The sequence below is a fragment of the Syngnathoides biaculeatus genome, chromosome 10 (assembly GCF_019802595.1).
Source record: "Syngnathoides biaculeatus isolate LvHL_M chromosome 10, ASM1980259v1, whole genome shotgun sequence".
NCBI lineage: Eukaryota > Metazoa > Chordata > Actinopteri > Syngnathiformes > Syngnathidae > Syngnathoides > Syngnathoides biaculeatus.
Window position 1 is genome coordinate 22,196,080 of NC_084649.1, and position 26,225 is coordinate 22,222,304.

Here is a 26,225-nt window from a genome sequence, read left to right on the forward strand (position 1 = left end):
CTCTGGGACTTCGTTTGGTGATGTCTGCCTGTTTTGTTTTTCTATCCCATCAGCCTAATGTGCGTGTTCTTCACGCATGTCATCCTCTCGCGCTGGCGTCACATTGGCGCATCTGCATACCAAAGTACAGAGACATTGTTACAATTTTATCTTTTGTTTTGCTTCCCCGTGAAGACCATCCTCGCTGTTATACACACACACACACACACACACACACACACACACACACACACACACACACACACATGCTGTATGTCTTGGACTCTTGTTTTTCCAGATTTCCAAAAAGAGAAGGTGTGTTTTTCTGCAGGAACCTGTGGTGGGAACGAAGGTTTCAAGTCAGTTCATACTTTCAAGAATTCCCACCGTCGTCAATGATTTAACACACACTGGTGAATCAAAAATCCATTTATAAGTAAACACAGGTTCAATTTAACCAAAGAGAGCTTCAGTGTGCACAAATTTTGTAGCATTACGTTTGTGGTTCCTCCCCTAAATGTACCCTAAATGGTTTCGTTGTTTTTTTTTTTCAATGTCATAAACAAATATATCTAAATTAATTTACTTAAGTGTTGTGGATGTTGTAAATAGTTGTAGTGAGAACATCCCCAGACTGCATCTTGGCAAATTAGCCACTTGTTCATGAACAAACTGCATGCCAAACACTGTGTGTTGTCCAAGGTATGGATCAAATGTTCTATTGTATTGTCTAGTAATTTAGAAAAACATAATAGCTAGCTATCAAGTAGACCACATTTCAAAAAGCTCACCTTTGCTATTAATCTTAGCAAATAGTCAATTAATTAGCCACTCCATCAATGATCAGGTTTGTGAACTGCAGTTAGAGCAGGGAGCAGGCGGAGGAACAATTAGAAAGACGGAGGTACGCACTGGAAAGGAGAGGAATGAAGATTAGCAGAAGTAAAACAGAATATATGTGCGTGAATGAGAGGGGCGGAGGAGGAAGAGTGAAGCTCCAGGGAGAAGAGATGGCGAGGGTGGATGACTTCAAATACTTGGGGTCAACAATACAGAGCAATGGAGAGTGTGGTAAAGAAGTGAAGAAATGGGAACAAGCGGGATGGTCGAAGGTGTCTGGCGTTCTATGTCATAGAAGAGTCTCTGCTAGGATGAAAGGCAAAGTTTATAAAACAGTTGTGAGGCCAGCCATGATGTACGGATTAGAGACGGTGGCACTGAAGAAACAACAGGAAGCAGAACTGGAGGTGGAAAAACTGAGGATTTTGAGGTTCTCGCTCGGCGTGAACAGGTTGGATAGGATTAGAAATGAGCTCATTAGAGACACAGCCAAAGTTGGATGTTTTGGAGACAAGGTTCGAGAGAGCAGACTTCGATGGTTTGGACATGTCCAGAGGCGAGAGAGTGAGTATATTGGAAAAGGGTGCTGAGAATGGAGTTACCAGGCAAAAGGGCGAGAGGAAGACCAAAGAAAAGGTTGATGGATGTTGTGAGGGAGGACATGAGGACTGTTGGGTGTTAGAGAGGAGGATGCACGAGATAGGTTAGATGGAAAACGATGACCCGCTGTGGCGACCCGTAACGGGAGAAGCCGAAAGAAAAAGAAGAAGAAGAAAGAAGATCAATGATCAGGTTAAATACCTCTGAATTTCCATAATGTCTACTTTCGAATCAATTTGTATCTGTTGAAACGGGAACTGGGGCAGCCAGCGTTCCATCTCCCAAGCAAACAGTCTACCTCACATATCTATATGACTGACTTTCACACACTTAAACTACGGCGTTAGTGAAGGCTAACATCATCATCGAATTCAATCCTCATCAATGTTTTCTCATTCGTTTTGCCTCTGTTAAATGTCGAGGGTTTTGTTCAACCGCGTTGGCATCGGCTTGTGCCACCACATTATGGCGAAAAGGTTTACACTGCCGACTGCTAGCGTAGGTTACCATGGCAGAGTCACCACCGGCCCCAGTTCAAGCCACATGACGCAGTCCAAATGGTTCAAAGTCCGAGTTTAAAAGAGACATGATTCATTAGGAAACCCTGCACTCGACATATTTGTTCCACTCCATTGACAAAAGCAGCGTTCATCCATTCTTCGTTACAATTAACTGCAAAGAGGGAGCACGACGTACAGTATCTCAACTACAGCAGACAGAGGCCCCTATTGAGTTTCAGCGTCCACATTACAGTTGGATTTAGCGTATTCCTAATCCTTATTGTTTAGGATTAATGAGTTTCCCCTTGTATTGAGAAACATGCAAATGAAGATTTCTGCTCGGGAGAGTGCAATTATGGAAGAACCTGAAGGATATGAAACCCTAATTATGTGCCATTATTGCCATGGCGACTGCTACAAATGACTTGGTATGTGAAAAGGAGGACGTATTATGCAAGCCAGGGGTTGCATATCTTACAATGAATTATGAAAGCGGGAAAAACAGCAAAAAAAAGAAAATATTGTCTTTCTTTTACTGCCGACATGATTTCCTGTTGAGCATAGCTTTCCACGGGTATTAGAAAACAGACTACACACAAAAAAAAAAAATGTTCTAACACTGTTGTGTATAAAAGTGACACGCAAGGTGACACCGTGTCACAAAAATGGCTGAAACAAGTGAAATGACAGAACTCATCTGCCGCCGCGGAGACTCGAACATTTCAACTCAGCACAAAAACACAATGTTCTACTGTCGCGGCGATTTAACTCGGTTCACGCCCGGAAACGCAAAACAAACCCGAGTGCGCGTCAGGGACACCGTAATACACGCACATAATTTCCACGTTACCAAATCCACATGAGCCCGAGCGTTGGACTTAATCTGCTTAGATTCCGCACCAGAGTGAACAGAACACGCGAGGCCCACTGCGAGCGGGCAGCATCTCGGGGTCGCTTAGTGTGCAGAGACTGTTGTCTGACAAGTGGGATGAGACAGTCCTTAAGACAGATTCGCTCCAGCTGCGATAATGTGTACGGCATCCCCCGCCGATCCTTCTTCTGCTTTGTTCCGAGCGCGAAGACGTCACGCTTTTAAATGTACTGTAAGCTTTTTGGGACAGTGCCGTCGTCCAACTTGCCGGGCACTATTAGCTTCAATGTCATCCGCGAGCAGATTTCCCTTTGGGTTTTAGGATTTGTCAATGGCACACTTTTGTTCTGCTCGCAATGTGCCTTTGAACAAAAAAAAAAAAAAAAAAAAGAATAAAACCCATTCCCTTTTATCCTGCTGTTGTGCACCTGGGAAACTGTAGCACTTGCATGATAAGAGGAGCATAGAAACCCAGGCCGGATGGATTGAAAAAAAAAAATGGAATATTCTCTGTTTTCCCAACCATCCCCGGCCACGTTCACGTTAGGAGACATCATTATGCGTAATGGGCAACAGTCGGCTGGTAGCGGTAAGTCGCGTCACAGAACTGAATGGGCCCATTAATTATTCATCCAGTTGTGTGTTGTGCTAATGAAGTGATTAAACCGGCACAAACCCATTTTCAAGAAAGCCATTAACATATTACACACAAGTGTAACTCACACGAATCTGTTGTCTCGCAAAGTGAGGATCAAGAAGTTGGCTGTTGTTAAACTTGCCAGATGGCCTGTTCCCCATAAAACCACGTAATCACCTAAGATCAAAAAGGAGGCAACCAAATGGCATTTTTTGAGGAGATCAAGGGAATGTAAAGATTTGATTTATAATGCATTGTACATGTTTCAAAGTAAATACTGAAAACGAGAGCTGTGTACATGTCGCCACTTCTACCTTTGCTCTACGTGGCATCTAAATGTACTCCTTTCGCGTCTCCTCAGTCCTCGCTAATCTCTTCCCTTGAATGACTTCCTGTATTTTGGGGTTCCACCACCAGGTTTCCTTCACCAGTCTTTCCTACCAGAAGACACCCCAAGTACTCTCCTGCCTGCCTCTCTGAAAACCTTGGCAGTAGTATTCCAGTCTTCTGGGAGCTCTTTCTGTCCGTCGAGAGTCTGTCTTACCTCTTTCCGAAAGCCCAGACAACATTCTTCCTTTCTCAACTTCCACCACCTGATTCTCTGCTCTACCTTTGCCTTCTTAATCTTCCTACCCGCTACCAGAGTCATCCGACACACCACCATCCTATGCTGTCGAACTACACTCTCCCCCACCACTACCTTACAGAGAGAGTTGTGATTGGTACAGAATGCAATGGACATGTTGGCGAAGGAAACAGGGATGATGAAGAAGTGATGGGTAAGTACGGCATCCAGCAGAGGAACTTTGGACAGTGGGTGTTAGAGAGGAAGATGCACGAGATAGGCTTAGATGGAAAAAGGTGACACGATGTGGCGACCCCTAATGGGACAAGCCGAAAGGAAAAGAAGAAGAAGTTTCCTGATTGTTTTGGGTCTGGCTAAAATGGCAACCCCCAATACGCATCTGCATCGGGCACGAATCACCAGCAGTTATCTGGCGCTACCATCACAGCGTGCAGTTAGCTCGCTAGCCGTGCCTCCAGCCCCAGATCGGCATCTTTACAGAACAGCTTGGTGTTGTTTAATTTAAAAATGCTTTGCGTTTTGTTTCCTTCTGTTTTGTATCGTTCAGGTTATGGCAATATTTTGGAGCGCAAAGCATCGTGTGTTTACACTAAAACGAGCAGGAACTATGTACGCAAAGGTTTGTCATGTAGCGCGACCCACAGGCTGAATAACATGTGCTGCCGTGTTTAATAATTGCTCGACTTACCCTGAAGTGTCTCTGTTATGTTGACTCACACAACCGAAGAAGAGTTATTTAACATTGTGTTTTTCGAGAGAATAAGCTATTTTCAACACTCTGTATTGGTTATTAATGTATTCAAAAAGCAACAGACCATGTAGGTACTGACCAAAAGAGTTTGTCTGCCCGACAGTGACAATCCTGTTTTAAAATGCATATTTTTCAAGTAACATTTTTCTGATTTGTTTCCTACCCAACTTTGCAGAGAAAGGTCAGCGAGACGCGGAAGGAACACATTCAAAGTCGGAAGCCCAAGAAACTACTTTGAAAAGTGCATAGTAGACATTGTTGTGCATGAAGATTGATTTTGCAAATCAATAACTCATTTTTAAATGTGAAATTTTAACAAGCTTTAATGACTCCGTCGTCGCTCGCCCTAATCCAAAAATCGCCACGGAGGACGCAGAGAACCACACGCCCGCAACACAATTTGGAGACTTGACTCGGAACACGTTCCCGGCGCGGGAGGACGCAGTTCAGCCATTCTCTCGTTAAATTCCGCTAATGCGCTGCAGGATTCCCCGCTTCTAAGTCGCTCCCGCCAGCTGCTTCGTACGATTGCCGGGGCAGCTCTTTTCCCTACGAGGCCTGCGGCGAGCAAAGCTGTGCCACTCGGGCAAAGGATTCTGGGTAGTTGAAAGCCGCTTTTCTGTCAGAAGCACCTTCAAAGACCAGCAAGTCATCCAAAACATGGGGGACATGGGATCAAAAGCTCGGGGGAGCTCTCGCTAATTATTAGGTGGAACCTTGTCGAGGCACCGCAACGTATTGTCTGTGCTGTCACGTTTGCAAGTGCAAAAGGTGGAGGGGGGGGGGGGGGGGAAATAAAGTGAGGATGTGTGACAGGGATAAAAAAAAAAAAAGGACCCGGGAGGCGGCACGCACACCGTGACTGCTGCTCTTTTTGTGTGTGCCGCCCCTGAATGCACGTAAACGTGCAAGTGGTGGGATTGCGCTTTACAAAGCGGCGCCCAATCGACACCCACCAATCGCGTTTTGAACGACTGCAGCGCCGACTGCGGCGCCATCTGTCTGATCAAGGTGTGCCACTGTTCTGGCAGGTCTTCTGAACATTTTAAAAGCTACGTGCGGTCGTCTGGGAGATCAACAACTTCGTTAAGAGTAGTCGTAATTCTTCTTCTTCTTTTCCTTTCGGCTTGTCCCGTTAGGGGTCGCCATGGCGTGTCATCTTTTTCCATCTAAGCCCATCTCGTGCATCTTCCTCTCTGACAACCACTGTCTTCATGTCCTCCCTCACAACATCCATCAACCTTTTCTTTGGTCTTCCTCTCCCTCGTTTGCCTGGGGTTGCATCTGTCCATGTCCAAACCATCGAAGTCTGCTTTCTCGAACTTCATCTCCAAAACATCCAACTTTGGCTGTCCCTCCAATGAGCTCATTTCTAATCCTATCCAACCTGCTCAGTCCGAGCGAGAACTTTAACATCTTCAGTTCTGCCACTTCCAGTTCTGCTTCCTGTTTCTTCGGTGCCACCGTCTCTAGTCCGTACATCATGGCCGGCCTTACCACTGCCTTATAGACTTTGCCCTTCATCCTAGCGGAGACTCTTCTATCACATAGAACACCAGACACCTTCCGCCAGCTGTTCCACTTTCCTTGGACCCATTCTTCACTTCCTTACCACACCTTTTCTTTCAAGATACACCAACTGTAAGGCAGTTCTAACCAGCTGAAACAAGCAATTTTTTTGTAAACTCAAAAGTGAATTGTGGATATGTGAACCGCCTTTCCACAAAGGACAAATGACATCGCTTTGTGGATTGTGGATCATAATAATGTCGATATGAATATCTCAAATGTTCTTTTTGAGCAGGTGGAGCGACATTAGACATCTGCTACATATACCCAGTCTACCCGTTAATGACAAATCCAACAGTCTCACGTCCCAGACCAAGTAGAACAACTTGATTGAGGACATTTTGGGCATTTTCAACCTAATTTATCATGCAAGCCAGATGAAAGGACACCAAAGATTATTAAAATTGACTAATAAAAAAAAAACAATGATAGAAAGATCTTTAAAGAATAGGCATCTTTTGTTTGCATTTTCTTCATAACAGGGTGTCTTTCCCGGCAAATTAAGGCGGACAGATGGATATGCTGTGACTGAAGTCCATAGGATCAGCGCATCTACCGGTCACCTCTGCGTCGCCATTCCTAACGGCTAAGACTTGGAAAAAAAAGTGGCTCATGAAATTTGCATCTGAATCCGCATTGTCCTTGGGTGGCTGACAACACGCAGACCTCGGAAGCCCGCCGGGTGGACGGCGGTAACAATCCCCAGCGGGTGGATGAGCGCTTGTCGGCCCAGATTGACATTTTTGCCCCATGAGGTGTTGATGTCCCGCACCTGACAGGTCGCTGGCTCGGCAGCGCTCGGGCGACCCAGTCGAGCGTGACGCTGACGACGTGTGACGAGGGGTGACAGGTGGCGCAAACGCAATACGAACGCACACACAAAATCCTCAGTCCCAGCAAATATTTGATGAAGAGATTTTGTCCGGAGAGGAGATGGCAGCTGATGTTGACATTTGCACAGCAGGGACTGGCCGCCGTCTTCTCCCTAAAGAACGGCAAATGCGTGTTTTACTAGCATAGGGAAATCAGTTCTTCCGCTGTGTCCGTCCGGTGGATTTCCCTGAAGCTTCTCGGGAAATTACGCAATGGAAATGAAGAGGGCAGTTTCATCAGTCCGCGTACCCCCCAGGGATCGTTATCCTCGGGAGAACTGTACTGATTGTGAATTATATCTCAATATTACTGTAGATTCTGACCTCCCCGTGTGTCGGCTGACCTTCAAACCTTCGGGGTTTGTCGGTCATTTCATGCCTTTTTGAGAAAATATTCCAAGTCCTTTTCAATCACGTTTGATCGTGTTTTGAATGTGGCTGACTTTTGATTAGATGTCATTTTCGTTTGTCATGTTTTAGCTGTCGTGTCTACGCATCAGGTTTTCCTCTCCACCAGTTCTTGTCAGCCCTCCAACTTGTGTCTTTTTCAAGCCACTCTTGTCTTGTCCAGGTGTGCCTCATTGTCTGGTCTATTTGTTTTTACTTGGCTCCCTTGTTTTGTTCAAGTGGTCGAAACGAGTTTCCTTCGCAGGGTGTCCGGGCTCTCTTTTAGAGATCGGGTGAGAAGCTCGGTCATCCGGGAGGAACTCAGTGTCGAGCCGCTACTCCTCCGCATTGAAAGGAGCCAAATGAGGTGGGTGGGGCATCTGATTTGGATGCCTCCTGAGGTGGTCCGGACATGTCCCATCGGAAAGAGACCCCGAAGACGACCCAGGACACGCTGGAGTGACTATGTCTCTCAGCTGGCTTGGGAACGCCTCGGGATCCCTCCGGAAGAGCTGGAAGAAGTGGCTGGGGAAAGGGAAGTCTGGGTATCCCTGCTGAAGCTACTTCCCCCGCGACCCGACCCGGAAAAGCGGTAGATAATGGATGGATGGATGTATTGGTTCATTGTTGCCATTTTTTGTAAGAAATGCCCGGAATTTATCCTGAACGTTGGCTCCCTGCGCTTGGGTCCTTCACCTTTGGTCGCCAACTCCACCACGCAGCCGTGATATTGACTGATTAATGGGTGTTCACTATTATTTATCCCGGTAAGCCAAGTGAGAACAGATTCTCATTTGCAATCGGTCAAATCAAGATAATGATGATAGGTGGAGGACGGTCATCTTGTTTTTATTCTTTTCAGTGGTTTTTGTGATTCATTTTGTTCAGACAAAGAAATCCATTCAGAAGGATTTTTTTTTTTTTCTTAACCTTGCTGTCGCTGTTTCCTGGTGTACCGGGTCTTTTAAAACAGCTGATCAAGTCGGGAGACCTTCAAACTAAAATTCCCCAAACCCATCGAGTCTGGCTTTGAGCCTGCACATCGCCATTGAAGAATGATGTCGCAGGTGTGCTGGAGCATGTATGCTCGCTCGCCCGCGTTGAAGGTTTTGCGTCCACTGTTTTGGATTTTTCTTGACTCTTTTCATCCAACATTTCTATTTATTGGTTTCTGAGGTGATGATCTTCCTCTTTTACCAGTGCACGATGTGTTTATTCCTCCTGCAGTGGCGTGTGATGGCAGATTTTTTGTTTCGTTTGTTTTTTTTTTTTTATTTGTTCCGCTGTGTGTGTTTGTGTCCTGCTGTCTCCTTCTCACGTTCACTCTTTTTTTTTTTTCCAAGTGCTGAAGTTTCATCTGGTTTCTCCAACGTCTGTTTTAATGCAAGTTTGGATAGAATTTCATATTTGACGTTGGATTCTGTCACATTAAGGTCACAAGATGCTTGCAGCTCCTTATATATATAAAAAAAAAAAAAGACGGAGAAGCAGTTCCTTATAAGGCTATGATCACTGATGTACAAGATGACTCTCTTAAAAAATTAATAATGAGGAAAAAAATAAATAAAAACAAAGTCATTCTTATGGTATGTGTAGAATATGAGGGGGAAAATGCATTTATTCCACTTTGGAATAAGGATGTACTATAACGTATAAAGTGATTTGTAGACTTTTATGAGTCTATTATTCAAAATATTCAAATAAACATGAACCCTGCAAACATCCATGTATAATAATAATAATAATAATCCTACAGATTTTTAATAATTTTGGACCTAAAACAGTCAGTGTACACATTTTTCCATTAATTGTAAAACTTTAACAGATACAAGAAAAGGGAAACAACATACTCGGATCTCTCACCAATTTCACCAAAGTTGACGGACAGCGAATAAGTGTGATGTTATTTATTGGTAGGACTTTGCTGTTAAATAGATTTTCGTAGATCCATAAGCCAATAAATGTGCTTTTCCAAATACCGCGAAAATATGACTCCAACAACTTGGTGGCGAAATTTTAAAAAAATTTATGACTGGTGACACAACAATCATGTAAGATACTTGCACAAAACAAAAATGTCTTAAAGACTCACACAGAACATGAAATATTAAAAATCCCTCAGGAAACATACGACCGGTTTACTTTTGGAAACCTTCCAGGAACCTGAGCATGATTTTGAGCCATCCTCCCCAAGTGCTTATGAATCATATGCATCATTGACGAGGATCGTGGGTGCGGGAATGCAAATGAAAGGCAAGGATAAAGATAAACTAATAAATAAAGAGATTTATTCTCATTGGTTTGTGTTTTGTCTTCCTGTTGCCTCGACGCTCTTTCAGAAGGAGCCCGAGTGGCGCCTCGTTCCGGTCCATTTCGTGACTCATCGACCGTCTTTATTCGAGCTGCATGCTACTACTTTTAACGCTTAGCGACCACGGTGCGCAATCTGCTTAGTAATGAGAGGGGATGAAGACAGATGAGCTGTTTATTGACCACATACTCACCCGGTGTCTGTGTGTGCACACGTGTGCATGCGCGTTTTTTATCATTTATTATTGTTTGTTGTTTTTTTCCTCTGTCCTTTGTTGGCTTTATGTATTCATTCCAACTTTTTAACATTACAAGCAATCATGCAGGCGTAAAAATAATACATTGCAGGAAATGCAAGCTCCCTTTATTGGTACGCAAAATAAGCACTACATTTTTCTTAAATGAGCATAATGTTACGATGCCTGAACCTATTTATGTATGTATTTATTTAGAATTTTTATTGTTTTTTTCCATATACATCCCTTTTTAAATACGCTGGGGTGTGCCAGTCAGGGGAAAAAAAAGTCTTTACTGTTATCTGCTGTCTAAATAAGTTAGATTTTTTTAATGAACATTGTGTTTAAACATAAAACAAAGAGAATTACATGTTGTGTATCCAAAACAATAACTTTGGGAAAATTATAGAAAGGCTTATGAGCAGCATGTGGTGGAGTTAAAAACATTTGATTATCGTGGACGTAAACGGCTGCGCAATACATGCAGACAGGCCATGTGACAATATTCACATGCATTTGTTTTTTACAATCTGCAAAAAAAAAAAAAAAAAAAAAGACAAATTACTGCAGTTTATTGACTCACAGCTTTGTAACTACAGTATTGGTTTCTGACGTTATGACTGTTGTATACTGCCCCCTGATGGTCAAGGTGCGCACACCAGGAGGTGCAATGATATACAACAGTTTAATTCTTTATCGTCAATTAATTATGATAATATTATCCATCCATCCATCCATCCATTTTCTTACCTGCTTATCCTCACGAGAGTCATGGGGAGTGCTGCAGCCTACCGCAGCTGTCAACGCACAGGAGGCGGGGTACACCCTGAACTGGCCGCCAGCCAATCGCAGGGCACATTGGGACAAACAACCGCACTCGCAATCACACCTAGGGGCAATTTAGAGTGTCCAATTAATTTTGCATGTTTTTGGGATGTGGGAGTAAACTGGAGTAGCTGAAGAAGAGCCACACATGCACGGGGGAGAACATGCAAACTCTGCAGAGCTTTGGCCTCTCAGTTTTGAGGAGCAGCGTTCAAATCCCAGCCCCACCTGTCTTTGCATGTTCTCCCCGTGCCTGCGTGGCTTTTCTCCGGGCACTCCGGCTTCCTCTCACCCCCCCCCCCCTAAAAAAAAAAAAAACACGCATTAATTGCGAGACTCTAAATTGCCCCTAGGTGTGATTGTGACTGCCACTGTCTTCTGTCTCCGTGTGCCCTGCGATTGGCTGGCAACCAGTCCAGCGTGTACCTTGCCTCCTGTCTGATGACAGCTGGGATTGGCTCCAGCACTCCCGCGACCCTCGTGAGGATAAGCGGCTCAGAAAATGGACGACGAAGCGAACAGTGGGAAATCACCGACTGTTGATTATTCCAACTTGACCGTTTTGCAGGTTATCTCCATCGAAGCGAGTTCATGTTTGAGCCGAATACAATAGCTGTTCATGTTGCCCCCCCCCGCGCATGGATCACATGGTCAAACAGGATGTGGCGGACACACACGGCATCTGACAGCCCGAATGTTCCCCGCCGCCCCCTTTTAACCGCTCACAAGAAAGAGGCTTTTAGTGCAATTACATGGGTTTCTACACATCAATTAGCAATCCAATTAAGTCTTGATGTGATGAATAGCGTTGTGTTGCGGGAGGGGGGGGTGCATAGGAACTGGGGATCTTGCTAATAATGAGCCCGACGATTACGCCGATCAGTCAGCGGCTGGGAGAACGGGACACGCCAAGGTTATCAATTAGCGCACGGCAAGAAGGATCGGCACGGCGGTCGGTGTCCTGCGCGCACCAGCGCAAATTCAAAGTCAGCAGGACTTGCTGGGCGACTTTTCATCGTTTCCACGTGGCTTGGCCAAAATACTGTCTCGCGCAAAAGAACCACTGCTCGCCCCTGCCACTCAACCATCTTTTCATTACTATGACACGTTCAACCTTGCTTCGGGGGGACTCCAAAGAAGTTTGATTTTCATTATAAATTTGTCATGTAGTGTCCAGATGGATATCTGACGTAACAAAATACCGCAATTCCCGGCCTACAGATCGCACCTGGTTATAAGCCTCGGTACGCAGAAAGAGTTTAACGCTAGCGCCGTGCTAACGCTAGCACCACGCTAACGCTGCATCGCCGCATAAACCGCAGGGTTGAATTACGCTGCATTCATTTTTTTTAAAAAAATCTCAGACAAACTAGTAGATGACACTACAAAGTGGCTCTTCAAGGTCATAGTTGGAAAATTATGTCATGCTTGAGACTACAGCAGAACCTCTGCTTGAGAAGCGTCAGCTTGAGAAGGGGAAAAAGTGATATGAAAAATTAATCTGAGGTTTTGCGGCTGTTAAAATTCTCTTCGTTGTCTTGCCCGAAGCTTTAAAGACATTTTCTCCCAGAAATGAAATGGATTAAAAGTACATACATTTTATAATTAAAATTATGTAATTCTATTATCTATCCAGGGCGGCACTGTGGATCAGCTGGTAAAGCGTTGGCCTCACAGTTCTGGGTCCCGGGTTCGATCCCGGACCCACCTTTGTGGAGTTTGCGTGTTCTTCCCGTGGCTTGCGTGGGTTTCCTCTGGGCACTCCCGTTTCCTCCCATATCCCAAAAACATGCAGCATTAATCGGGAGACTCTAAATTGCCCCTCGGTGTGATTGTGAGTGCGACTGCTGTCTGCCTCCATGTGCCCTGTGATTAGCTGGCGACCAGTTCAGGGTGTACCCCGCCTCCTTGCCCAATGACAGCTGGGATTGGCTCCAGCACACCTTGGAATCCCCGTGAGGATAAGCGGCAAATAAAAAATGTTTCTTAGCCGCTTATCCTCACAAGGGCCACAGGAATGCTGGAACATATCCCAGCCAATCGAGACACTTTACTTGAAAATCATTTTTCCGTATTACATCCCCCTTAAAACGTCCTTTCCTAGTACGACATCTTGCTTATTTGTCTGTAATTAAACCTCTCACTTTGCGTGTGCGCGTATTTACATCAGTTGATGATTATTTATTTATTTATTTTATTCATATTCATATTTTGTCTGCTACACACTACAACAGCAACACGCAGCTACGGAATGAGAAGTGTTTGTTGCTGTTCAATTGTGTAAAGATGAAATATTTCAGGGTTCATGAACACATTGACACTCTGTGGGTGTCAATGATTAAAACAATTTTAAAACAATTTTTCCCCTGCAGTGCTCACCCCTGCGACCTTGTCAAACTCCCACTAGATGAGTTTGGCCTTTAACACCACTTCAGCAGGTCCACAGAACTGTTTTAAAGCGACGCATTTACATAAATAATTGTCATACATAGATAATTGTATTCAGTTGCCATAGAGTTATGGCAGGCAGCAGGCTTAGTAGTATTACCCCGGGGGGTGTACATGTACAGTTAAGAGGGGGGGTGAGCAGGCCATCCATCAGGAGGCATTGCAGTTCCTGAAGGCATTGCCTGGCCCTCGCACAGTAAACACATCATTTTTTTTTTTTTTTTAATACAATATTTACAGATGCACTGTGACAGAATCCGGTGCACAGTCAGTAAAATACAGCACACCACACTGAAAGGTAAGTGCAAAACGTTATAAATCACTCGGAGCCTGAAAATATATTTGCTGTTTAAGCATCTTCAGTGATAATATGTAGTCGTTGTAACATATATGGAACACTGCCGTGGAATAAGATGATCGCCTACTCGAGTACATCATTGCCGCTGGTGGGTGAGTATAATGTGCCAGAGTAAAAAAAAATTTATTCACTCACGTATGTACAGGACATTATCTAGTTGTTCCGATTGTTATTGTGGTGTCCTCTTCAAATGGGTACACACATGCCGATGATCGAGCCGATTTTTAGCTAGAAAGCAAAGGTCAAATGATCGGATTTACTCTAATAATCCTTTGACGTGGAGTGTGTTGGGTTTTTTTTTTTTCAACTCGATCCGTAAGGAAAAGGGTCGGTGCTTACAATAGTAAATGTTGCACATGTCCAATAGTTACGATCAAAAAGACATCCGAGACAGACTTGGCGATTGTGACGTAAAATATAACCAAGTCGGGGTGGACATGAAGTTGGCACACACATGGCGACGATCGAGACGATTTTTAGCCGGACAGCAAAGGTAAAATAATCGGATGTCTCTAATCATCCTGACTGATTATTTTTATATATATATATATATATATATATTATATATATATATATTATATATATGGATGGTTTCTTTTGGCTTGTCCCTTTCGGGGTCGCCACAGCGTGTCATCTCAGATGAATGCACATACATGTTTGGCACAATTTTTACGCCGGATGCCCTTCCTGACGCAACCCTTCTCAGGGAGTTCAGGCCCCAGTGGGATACGAACCCACAACCCCTGGTTTACCAAACCAGGTCAGTGCCAGGGGTTGTGAGTTCGTATCCCACTGGGGCCTCCACTCCCTGAGAAGGGTCGCGTCAGGAAGGGGATCCGGCGTAAAAATTGTGCCAAACATATATGTGCATTCATCTGAGATGACACGCTGTGGCGACCCCGAAAGGGACAAGTCGAAAGAAACAACATATATATATATATATATATATATATATTATATATATATATATTTCTTTTTTAATCCCGATCCATTAGGAAAAATGGTTGGTTTTGACAATCGTAAATGTTGCACATTTCCAATATTTACAATCAAAAAGACACCTGAGACGTAAAATATCACCAAGTCGGGGTGGACCCGAAGTTGGCGCTGTTGCCAGACGCGTTTCAAAAGTTATTTCTCCACGATAAAAATGTTAAAAAGTTTGCCACCACAATGTAGTTAACTGCAGGCAAGCCAACAGTAAGTTCGTCATGTCATTATCCAAGCCGCTTATCCTCACAAGGGTCGCGGGAAAGCTAGAGCATATCCCAGCTAGCTTCAGGCGAAAGGCAGACGACACCCTGAACGGGTCGCCAGTCAGTCGCAGGGCACATACCAACGCCATCACTGAGCGGGAATCGATCCCCCGCTGCCCGCACCAAAGGCAGGTGTGTGTACCACTACACCATCAGTGACTTTTTCCATTTCTTCTATCGTTTTCTTTACAATTTCTGGCGGTGTGGATGCCTTGTGGCAACATGCTGCCACTCGCAGGTCAGTCATGGTATTACAACAGACATCTTCGGTGGAGAGAATTCTCCATTCTCAAAAGCAAAATATGTAATACCTGTAATATCTCACCCAAAGTTACCAAAATTAAACGAGTGAGGATAAGCAGTCTGGAAAACGGACAGATGGATGGAATATTGAATATATCTGCGAAGCAGGTGCAGGAATTTGCTTCGTTTCTGTAGCTATTGCGGGATACCCTCTCCGACCACACTGCTGTTTATCTGTTTTCAGTAACCTTGCAAAATTCTTGAAAGTAAAAATTGGACACGTCACAAAACGAAAATTCAAAAAGGTGCCCCCCTCCGCCAGTTTCTCTGGACTCCTTGCCCCAGCCGACCTGTTAGAACGGTGACGTGCCTTTTTTCATTTCTTTGGCGTTTGTGTGCCAACTTTCACATTGAAAGTACTTATTAGTGACGCTCTTTATTTATTGCCACAACTAAAGAGCCCCCCGCCCCCCAAGAGCAGCCATAGTTAAGTGCAAGTTTATCAGCAGTAAGGGGGAAAAGAAAAACCTCCAGGCGATTGAAATTGTTGCTGGCCTCTTCCCTTATTAGCCGATGTTCCGCTGTTTCCTTCCCGCTCATTATTTTCACTCCTACACGCTGGCGTGTTGTCAAAAATCGGAGCAGCCCCCCACCCCCACACACACACCTCCCGAATCTCCATCTCCGGATACTTGTCCACCTCCTCCGTCTCCATCCAGCCACAGGCCCTTCCATCCCGGACACGGGATGCGAGATTTCGACAGCACGGCACATCTATTTCACACTTTTGACTGAAGCTACGGCGTTTATTGCTCGAAGCAACTGAAATAACGCCTGGATGGGGGCTTTGTGTTTGCCGCTATTGCGGCCGCCCTCTGCATATGCAAATTCAAGTCAAGACACGTCCGTTTCCCCGTGGGGGGGAGGGGGGGAACACCTGCTGTGAACAGTACTCCCATCCTTTACCTGCTCCTGTAGATCTACGCTCTATAAATACATACTGTAGAGTACACAGCAATAGCAGACTTGTTTACTGTCCTCATTTAATGCTCCGCTGACCAGCTTAGAGGTTTTTAAAGTGGATGGAATTATCGGTTGTTCTTCCGCCTGTGTAGAAATGGTTTTAGCTTTTTAAAAAAAAAAAAAAAAAGTGGTTTAATGTGCGCTGAACCTGGACGGGAACTATGAAACTTCTCAGTGGATTCACCGGCAAAGTACTCCTTCAACAACAGCGACAACAAAAATCATATCATCTAAAATAAGGTACAAGCAGCACAGTGAATAGAGCTTGTGCACATATGTCATAAAATCGCGTGACTTTTTGCCGGTCAAGTTAAGCATTGCTCAATGCTCAGTCGGTCGGAGACAACACGGAAATACGTCTTGTAGCACGACGCCCAGAGTCTTGTCTGATACCGTCAGACATGTAGAAGGTGAAAATAAACGACAGTACGTGGAAAAATCAAATAAACCCGGCATGGAAGACCCGTATTTAATGCCGAAATCGATGTTTTCGCCGAAAAGAAATGAATCTCCAGTCTGAGTCTCCAAACGTTTCTGATAACGTAAAGAAAAAGTCACTCAATTTGTTGGGGTTTTGAAAACTAGTCAATGTCTTATGGAACCAGTTGAGTTGCTTCATTGGTAAATACAAATTTCGTTCCAGTTGTCATGTTCACGATGTTTGTTCATTGGTGATGTTCGGGTCTCTATATAAGAATAAATAGCAAGGTCTGAAGGATGATGTTTTGTATGAAAGCTTTTTTTTAGCTCGTGCACTTACGTCATCGAATCATGTCACTGGCCGGAAGTGTCGGTCAAACAAAGCATTCTTCAATGCTCAGTCGGATGGAGACGGCATGAAAATATGTCTTGCACGACGCCCAGAGTTTTGTCCGATACCATTAAACATTTAGAAGGTGATAATAAACGAAGGTACGTGGAAAAATTAGATAAACTCGGCATAGAGGACCCGTATGTAATGCCGAAGTCGATGTTGGACTTTTAATTGGCTTCTGCTTGTCTTGGACAACTGGATATACACATGGATCTGGTGAGTAAGTCATCAAGTTTTACACAGAAAAGTTTGAAAGCGTATAAAAGTCTGGACGGATACGAATACTTTGTTGCGTGATCTGTTCTCGTCAGGAATAAATCCCACATAGTGACGGTTTTGACGGCTCATGAACGTGGAAGTGTGTTGGGCGACATGTTAACCTTTGCCAGAATCCATCAATCTTTTCTGCTAGTATTCAGTACAAATACTAATATTTAAATAAATGACCCCTGGTTTTACTCACATTCATTAATTATGATTGAATTAACAAAAAAAAAAAGAGGATGGAGTCGTCTCCATGGAACGTACACAGAAGCGATTGCGGCCACACATTAACATTTTTTAAATACACATTGTTCTCAAATGAGCCAACTTGGCATTATAAATACTTTTTGGTAATTTGAGATCGAGAAGAATAATTCCTACCTGAAATGAAGAGATCGCTACACAGGCGTGTGTGTAATTTGGTCGGGCACCATCCATTGTGTTTAATTGCCGAAATCCAGCGATATTTTCTGGTCTTTTCAGCTGGTATTCCATCGAATGATCTCTTTGAATATCTGTCTCGTCTGTTGTGACAACCAACAGCGCAACAGGTCTCGAGTATTGTAAATATTCTTCTCCGGTTCAATTTCTCCCACAACGTCGAGCAGCTCTGTTTGACCGGCAATATGGCGCCGTGAAAACGGTGACGTCACGTGCACGAGCTCTATAGGTGGTTATTTCGTCTGCTGCGCAGTCATAGGTTTCTGGGTTTGGATCTCATCTCGATTGACCGTAGGTGTGAGCAGGAATGCTCGTTTGTCTTTACGTGTCCTGGTGTTGTCCAAAGAATACTTTGCCTCTTTGCTCAAAGTCACTCATCGTCGGGCAGATTTTGAATCGGTGTCAATTAATCGCTCTGATTGGCTGTTAGCTAGCGAATCCTGGCACAACAGGAGAAACGGAAGTGAGGAAAGCAAACAAACGGCGAAGCTAAGGAGGCATCGAAAGGAAGGCACACACGGGAAGTTTTTCTCATTTCGCCCCATATTTACCTTTCACGGCTTTGTGTGGTGACCTCGTGGCGAACAGACGGAAGAAAATGAAGAAATATCCATTAGCACGGCGCAGGAAAGGCCGCGTCAGTACGGCAGTAAACAGAAATGCGACGCCGGTTGAGTGATAAAAACAAACAAACAAACAAAAAGCAGATCGAAACTCGTTTTTCTCCGGCATTTGTTGTTTTTCAAACTTTTCTTCAGGACAAACCAAAAAAAAAAAAAAAAAAAAAAAACCAAAACACTGAACATATGCGAAGATTAAACAAACCGAACAACATCTTGTCGAAACTTGTGACTTGAGGGAAGTAGCAAAGCCTTCATTGGTGGATTTCTGTCTGCTCAAACTACACAAATTACAAATCAGCGATTTGGGCTGATTTAAAAAAAAAAAAAAATTAAAATATGACTAGAGATTAAAATATACAAAAAGTACACTTAAAGTGTATATTGTGGAATAGGCTTACATTCCAACGCTACCATTTAACACTTGCATGTTTTTTAATGTTGGTGGCACGTTGGATCAGCTGGAAAGCGTTGACCTCGCAGTTCTGAGGTCCCCGGGTTCGAACCCGAGTTTGCATGTTCTCCCCGAGCCTGCGTGGATTTTCTCCAGGTGCTCCGGTTTCCTCCCGCATATCAAAAACATGCGATATCAATTGGACACTCTAAATTGTCCCTAGGTGTGATTGTCTCGATGTGCCCTGCGATTGGCTGGCAACCAGTTCAGGGTGTACCCCCGCCTCCTGCCCGTTGACAGCTGGGATAGGCTCCAGCACTCCCCGCGACCCTTGTGAGGATAAGCGGCTAAGAAAATGGATGATTTTTTTTATGTAACTCTCAAACTCTTGTCAGTTTGTTTTTTGTTACTGTATTTAATTTGTATACTTTTCTCACCACTAAACCTTCTTAAACGTTACGGGCCCCCCTCCCCACGGTCAGCAGCTTTTCATTAACATGATCCCCTGCGATTTTGGTCGCCGTACGCCATCTGACAGCCATGTGGGGGCTAAGGCAGGTAATACGTCCCAATTTTTCCAAGGGGCCTTCCAAAGACATTTGGCCGATACTTTTCCTGCCTGACTCAAGGAGAGGCTGACACGCTATTCACGCGGCGCTCTCTCAGGTGTTCCCGTGCATGAATAAGCGATGGCCTACAAGAGTTCCCCGCTCGCCACAAGACAGGAGAAGTGACGTGCGCTATTTTTCCACTCGGATGATTTGTTTCCGGGAAGCGGCGAACATCGCTCTCGTTCCGACGCGTCGGTCGGAGGCCTGCAGAGCTTTTTGCGACAACGGGGGAAAATGAACCTATTTAGCAATGTTCTAGAGGAAATAAATGTCTACCGGAAAAAAAGGACAAAACATGCACGGAGGGGTTGTAAAAAATCTCCCAATATATTCTCCGATCCGCAGGGTTTTTATACTGAGCTATCACTAGAGAGATTGCTAAATCGCTCGCTAAATGGAAGTTGATTCTCCATCGGATGAACCAATCAGAAATGGCAGCAAGGACAGATGGAATGACATATGACTCTTTTGCATTTTTTAAGGCTTTTCAGGCCACCAACATTGTGTATGATTGAACTTTGTGTGAGGACAAGACGACAGAAGGAAACGATGATAAACTTGAATTTGGCTCATCGCTATTCCAAGAGAACATGGTAGTAACATACGCTCGGTTAAAATTAGCTCACGACGAGCGAATATGTCAAAATGTAAACGTGCGAGCATATCTAAATCTGAAAAGTGAGGCTGGCGACCAACGTCATCCCGGCAAAGTTTTGCCAATCAGCACCGAATAAGAATGGATGCAAAATTTGAATGTGGCGACCAGAAAAAGCTCTCTCAAAAATCTGAAAAAATCTCGTGTTGATAAACAGTTTTTATAAAATTGACTTTTCTTGGATAGTCACAGGAGACATAATGAGTCTCTGGACCAAATACAGAAAATCTGAAAGTAATTCTCACAAAAGCAGGTTTAAAATTGATGGCAGCAAAGCACTACTTTTCTATTACACAGAGCTATGGCCTAAAAAAAAAAAAAAAAAAAAAAAAACGCTTCTCACTTAACCCATTCGTGGGCAGAGTCCCATTTTTGGGACATCATGATTTTCACACATTATATCCTTCAGTATATCAATATATTTAAGTGTTTTAATCCGATTCTGTTTTTGAGACGATCTACCAAGAAAACCCAAGCACCCTCTTGCGGTCAGCGGCCCATTTTAGGGACGAGATTATAAATTATCAAAGTTATCATATAACTTAACGATAAACAAAAAAAGCACAAAAAGCGTTATTTCCTTGATTGCGGCCTGTTAGGAGACTTTTATCTCAATAAGGCAAAAAATTCCCACCGTGCCCATGAATGGGTTAAGTTCACTGCAATGAGATGCCATCGGATGCGCCACAGAAATCTTTACATCCTTAATAAATGAGTAGCAATCAATGATGTTGTTTAAAAGAAAATGTCACAAAAATATTTAAGGAGTGCTTGCTAATTAAAGGAGGACCATTGTCCAAAATTTCTATGTACAATAAACCCTCCGATCTGAAGTCATATTATTATTTCATATATTTTGGACATTAATTGAAAATAAAAAATGAAAATAAACAACATTTTTTGAAATCCACGCAATATTTGGATATGTGCCAGCTTTCGCAGCCAGACCCGGACAAAACATCGTTGGCCCCGTCGCTTAGCATTCCAGACCATTCTTTCGAGCTAGACCAAGATGCCGACATGTTCTCCCCCAAACGGGACAACAATGAGAAAACACACCCAAATTTGTCGTTCTTTAACCTCCTATGGGGTAATTTAATTCTGATTATTAATTAATTAACATAATTATTTTTGTCTTGTTTGTTTGTAATTATTTTTCACAAAAATCGGCCACAGAATGCCAGATAGTGGACGTTCTCTGTTCGGTGAAACGTACCCACGAGCTATTTTTTTTCCACAAAGTCCTCCTTTAATTTGAAATCTAAAAGTCAAGACGGAGGTCACACAAAGAAGAAATGAAATAATTTTACAAATGTTTGCCCCCGAGTCTAAAAATCATTACCAGGCGAGGCTACAGATGCAATTTGACTTAACCAGAACAAATAAGAGAATGACGAAATGACGAAAACGACACACGCCTCGGTTTTCCCAACTGGGCCGCCAGGAGTCATCCCGACGCTTTGTCTTCATGCGTTCGCAGCATCGCTCAACATCAACATCTGAGTCATTTGGCGGAATCCCTCGTAAAAAAAGACGCCACCCGCGTGACGGCGCCACCTGTGCTCTCGCCGCTCCATCGGGTCGCTGTCCCGACGCCGGGCTGACGGTTTACCCAGGGAGGTGTAAAATGCGGCGGCGTTTCGGCAAATACGAGGAATGTTTTAAAACGGTCGACCGCGGCTTTGTGTTTTCTCTTTTTGTGCAGAGAGTCAAACCAAGGTCGGCGTTTGCTTTCATGAATAAATGATGACTCCAGAAAATGATCAACACTTTGATGACGTGCCCCACCCACGTTCGATGGACTTTGCAATTTAATGGCGTCCATCCCTCTTGGGCAAGGCTTCCAATCGCACCAATGGCTGTTTCAAACCAAAATGGCCGACTTCCTGTTCAATTTAGGCATTTGTCAAATAAGATGTTGTATCCTGTCACATTTAGAGCAGTTCCAAAACAATATGTATGTGATAACATCACACACACATTAAAAAAAGATATTAAATACAATACGCTCATCCGTCCATCCATTTTCTTTGCTGCTTATCCTCACAAGGGTCGCGAGGAGTGCTGGAGCCTATCCCAGCTGTCAACGGGCAGGAGGTAGGGTACACCCTGAACTGATCGCCAGCCAATTGCAGGGCACATCGAGACAAACAGCCGCACTCAAATCGACACCTTGGGGAAATTCAGAGACTCCGATTAATGTTGCATGTTTTTGGAATGCGGGAGGAAACCGGAGTGCCCGGAGAAAACCCACGCAGGCACGGGGAGAACATGCAAACTTCACACAACTGTGAGGCCAACGTCTTACCAGCTGCGCCACCCTGCCGCCCACGATACACTCACCTGAAAGGAAATAAATTCAAACACAGCTGGAGAAAAACAGCAGCTGAAGACAGTGTCAAGTGTTTTTATCTCCTTCTCTTTTATCTCCTTTATGACCACAAGATGGAGACATTTATTTCATTTGTGCAAACATTTTAACTTGTCTGACATCTAAAAAATAAAACAAAGTCAAATAAAATACCTCAGTGTACAGGGACAGGTCCATAAATACATTCTGCGGTGAGTTTGGTGTGAAAGCCCTCACGTGGGGGACCTGACCTGGGACCTACCAAAAATACTTCAAGTTGAACCCGCAACAGTAATGGCGGGCAGCAGCCGCCCTCACAGGGCTCAACATACAAAAAACAGACTGAAACAATGCTGCCATCAAGTGGCCAAATTCACTATCGTCCCAGGACTTCACCCCCGATCATTATCCATCCATGCATTTTCTTTGCCGCTTATCCTCACGAGGGTCGCGGGGAGTGCGAGAGCCTATCCCAGCTGTCAACAGGCAGGAGGTGGGGTAGGCCCCAAACTGGTTGCCAGCCAATCGCCGGGCACATGGAGACAAACAGCTGCACTCACAGTCACACCTTAATTTTTCATTTAGAGTGTCCAATTAATGTTGCATGTTTTTAGGAATGTGGGAGGAAACCGGAGTACCCGGAGAAAACCAGGGGAGAACATGCAAACTCCACACTGGCGGGTCTGGGATTGAACCTGGGACCTCAGAAATGTGAGGCCAATGCTTTCCAGCTGGGACAAAGTGCCACCTCAATCATAATAATTATTATCATGAGAGAGGAAGACGCATGAGATAGGCTTAAATGGAAAAAGATGACACGCTGTGGCGACCCCTACCGGGACAAGCCGAAAGAAAAACAAGAAGAAGAAGATTATTATTATTACTGTATTATTATCATCATTGCCGCTCAGTGTCAAGGTAATCATTCAAATATGAGAATGAGAGTAAAGTATTGTGTTGTGTTTTCATAAAGGATTCACAAGTATGAAAAAAATTGAGGGATAAGTCAATCAATGGATGGATGGATTTCTTTGAATTTGAATATTATTTGGTAACAGCATAAAGTTGCCACTAGATGTCAATATTTACATTGAATTCAGTCAAAACAGAAGCATAATGCACCTGACTGCCAGTGACTTTTGCGCCCGCCCCCCCCCCAAAAAAAAATTCATGGTGAGATCGGGTGGGAATCCCTTTAAAATGTCAGCCTCGAGTCCTCAGACACGTGGAAAATGACACCCGTGAACAACAACAACATAGAAATTAAAAAAAAAAAAAAGTCACCATCCGGGGTGCACAAGCGAAGAACCACAACGCCGAGATCCGTTGCTCAAAAAGTCACGTTGATCCTTCCAACACGCTCTCTCGCCTCACGTGTGGGTGTTTTTTTTTTTTTTAATTATTATTATTATTTTTTGTTCTCACCCAAAAGGTTTCTCCACGTTGACTTCCGCCTGCTTTTTATGGTATATTAACTCTCACTTCCTGTCTTTCTGCATTTTTGGCAATCCACACAACCTCACGACTACGTCGCACAGCCTTTGTTTAAAAAAAGAAAAAAGAAACTTTGGCAGCTTAATGCCACATTTTTTCCAACGCAAAAAGTACTTAAGAGAAATGATTGGAGAAAAAAAACTTCAAGAAATGGTGCATCAGTTGTAATATTTTCATCTTCCCTTGTGGAGTTTGCATTTTGTTCTGCTTGCGTGGAAAACCAAATTTAGAATGACTTGTATATACAAATAGCTGTTTTTTTTTTTTTTTAAATTGAACCCCCTACCCACCACACACACACACACACACACACACACACACACACCACACACACACACACCCTCAATCTTCGAAATCAAGAGGGTAAGTAAAAACAAACAACTAAGAGAACGTGATTGCATAAGTGTGCACACCCTGCTATAACATGCGTTCTGAATGAATTAATTCCGTTTCAATTTACGTTAAATAGGAGTCGGCTCGCACAAGCCTCTGATTGGGCCCATTTAAAGTTCGGACGTTCTTATCGGCTTTCCTACTTTTTGCCCTTTTATGAGGGATATGGAAAGTTTGAAATTTTAATTGAAATGCAGCGCTAGTACGTGAATCTTGCAAAGCGTGTCAACTTTTGCATCGCAATTGTTGGAATTGGAAGTTGGTTTTTATAGTCGTCCAACTGAATAAAATGTGCAAAATGTCATTTCTTCAAAATATGTCTTTTTTTTTTTTTTTTGCACATGTGACTTTGGAGATTTCCTGTGGACAACCTTTAAATTGACAAATGAATTTCTCCCCTTGCAAAATGTACATTTGTGTAACATTTTCAATTTGTGACTTATATTCTCATGAAAATTATGAAATGCATTGTATCCATTCATACTGCTTTCTTTTCTGACAGGATATGGATATAGGATATTCTTTTATAAATGTAAATAATATGTACAGCTATAGCAAAAATGTAAATGAAATGATTTATAGGTCAATAGGGGTGGCTCAGCTGGAAGGCATTGGCCTCACAGTTCTGAGGTCCCGAGTTCGATCCCTGCCCTGCCTGTAATGAGTTTGCATGTTCTCCCCATGCCTGCGTGGGTTTTCTCCAGGCATTCCGGTTTACTCCCACCCCCCCCCCCCCAAAACATGCAACATTAATTGGACACTCTAAATTGCCCATAGCTGTGATTGTGAGTGCAGCTGTTTGTCTCCATCTGCGCTCCGATTGACTGGCGACCAATTCAGGCTGTACCCCGCCTCCTGCCCGTTGACAGCAGGGATAGGCTTCAGCATCCCCTGTGACCCTCTTGAGGATATGCGGCAAAGAAAATGGACGGATGGATGGAAAAATCCCTAATGAAGCTCTGAAATGCACCACTTTTACGTCAAAGAGTCACAGTAAAGTCTAACACCCCAAATAACCTCTCCATAAAAGTGCGGCGATTCTTATGAACACAGAGCAGTGAAAATGACAAACGGCGTGCGCTGAGGTGTTGATTCGTCTGACGTTGATCTCAAAGCCCGGCGTTGTAAAGCGGGACAGTGCGGTCGTGGCATTACCCAACCCCCCCGCTACAACAATCCCGGCTTGGAGACCGGAACGGAACCAAGAGGGTGCGTGATGGCGTGACGCTTTGATGGCAAGCCTGTTTACGGCACGCCACGATGCCCGTGTCGTCTCTGAGCCTCCGCCGGCTCATCGGAGAGCAGCAGATGTCAAGGCGGGCGCGGCGACTGTGTTTCATTAAGCGGCCTGAAATGGAATACAGTAACAACTATATGTACTTTGTCTCAGTCCTCTCTCGTTTGAGCCTTACAGTATGGAGAACATACAATCCGATCGACAAAACCACATCCACTGTGACACAAGGCGGAACCGCCAGCAACTGACAGAAATCTTTCAAATGGACTACATTAGTCATTTAAAACACTAAATATATACTTTACCACAAACTGTGATCTCACGTAATGTTGACAAACACTTTTAAGAATCATCTTAAAACTAATGAATGAGAGATTATTTCATCCATCCATTTTCTTTGCTGCTTATCCTCACAGGGGTCACGGGGAGTGCTGGAACCTATCCCAGCTGTCAACGCGCAGCAGGCGGGGTACACCCTGAACAGGTCGCCAGCCAATCGCAGGCCACATGGAGACAAACAGCCGCACTCACAGTTACACCTATGGGCAATTTAGAGTGTCAAATTTGCATGTTTTTGGGATGTGGGAGAAAACCAGAGCACATGGAGAAATCCCACGCAGGCACAGGGAGAACATGCAAACTCCACACAGGCGGGGCCGAG

At 44.0% G+C, this 26,225-nt stretch overlaps 1 long non-coding RNA gene across 2 annotated transcripts in view; it reads right to left on the bottom strand.

The window, feature by feature from the left end:
• Positions 1-26,225, bottom strand: part of LOC133507229 (uncharacterized) — a 132,599-nt gene that overhangs the window by 74,317 nt on the left and 32,057 nt on the right. Inside the window, exon 3 of one of the 2 annotated variants that reach the window (XR_009796773.1) lies at positions 210-314. The exons of the other annotated variant lie outside the window; for it this stretch is intronic. This is a non-coding gene — a long non-coding RNA (uncharacterized LOC133507229). Of the gene's footprint in view, positions 1-209; positions 315-26,225 lie in introns of those variants that run through there. 2 annotated transcript variants of the gene reach the window in all.